Consider the following 1,556-nt stretch of genomic DNA (forward strand, 5'->3'; position numbering starts at 1 on the left):
TACAGATTTCCTGTGCCAACAGGAATAATTTATTAAAGGTTCAATATGTAAGTTTTATAAAAAAAAATAGCCTAACTTTTGTTATATTTGCATTCATTGACAACACAATAGAGACTCCTAGGTTCTGATTGGTTGTTTTCTTTATGCCATTAGGAGCACCAGATTATCTGATTCATGTAGTACTGTCAGTATATAGTTACAGTTTGAGCAAATATGACAAAAGGTTGTTTTTTTTTATAAAAGTTACCAACTGTAGCTTTAAGATTAATTTTACTGCAATTAATTATAAGCTATTTATCTCAGCATTCTGGCTTATACACACACAAGTTCACACAGACATGCACATGATAGTCATTACTGCGAAGTAAGTCATTCATTGTGAGGTACCTCCATTTTCCAGGAAATATGCTCAAAAGGTAAATGTGTTGCTATGGAAACAATGTCGAAACGATGCCAATACTTGAGGAAATATAAAGTTTAAATGATGTGGGTGATCTGCAGGATGCCAATATTCATGTGTTGGCTGTGAGTGTGTGGATTCACAGCACCAAGTGTGTGCATGTGTGCATTTGCATGTGTGATGTGTGGGTATCTCTGGACATAGCTCTACACCTGCTCAAAGCTGCCTTCTGCCTCCACAGTACCAACTCTTACTGAAGCATTCAGTACAGACTTACAGAGAGAGACAGAAATTGATAATTTCTTCTATTCCACAAACTACCCAAAAAATGAGCCATTAAAATGAATTCATCTCCAATAATTGGAGAGACTACCATTCCTATCATCGTCAAAATCCTTCAGTTCAAAATGAGCAATAAGTAGGACTCCATCTGCCGGCCCATTCTGCAGTTTAATTGAATGAACTCCATTAAGCCATAGGACAATTCTTGGCTGATCAGACCAAACCACCTAAAAAAGAGAATACCAGTGAAATAATGAAATTCCAAAGTAAATGGGGAAACATATCTGGTCCTAAGGAAAACTATACCCTTAAAGTGCATCCTGGCCTCAAGAACAGACAGACGAAATCCTTCACTCCTGTGGGGCTCTGCAGCTTCTGAAAATACAGCAGAAACATATTTTCATACTGTATGCATTTTGAGAAAAAAATAGTATGCCACATTCAGAGTAGAATGTGTTTTATCTATATCAATCATTTCAGCTGAGATTGAGAAATAAATGTTACGCTAAAGATGGAGTTTAATGACAAATTTATGGCCAAACAGTGATTGACAGTAATTTCTCATTTGAGCGTAATTAATATCTGTATTTTTTAATTTGGCCCATTTAGATTGGAATATAAGTGTGTGATGGTAGATAGGGGGGTAAGTGTCTGAAAGAAAAAGGTGTGGAGGAAACCCCAGATAGAAAACTTAATGAGACGTTTATGAGACCTTGTGCTCTTGCTGTGTCACATTTCAGTGACACATAGTGTGCACTTGCTGAAAATTCCATGCAGCCTACTCCCACACACACACACACACACACACACACACACACACACACACACACACACACACACACACACACACACACACACACACACACACACACAC

Source organism: Sander vitreus, chromosome 13, assembly GCF_031162955.1.
Source record: "Sander vitreus isolate 19-12246 chromosome 13, sanVit1, whole genome shotgun sequence".
Lineage (NCBI taxonomy): Eukaryota > Metazoa > Chordata > Actinopteri > Perciformes > Percidae > Sander > Sander vitreus.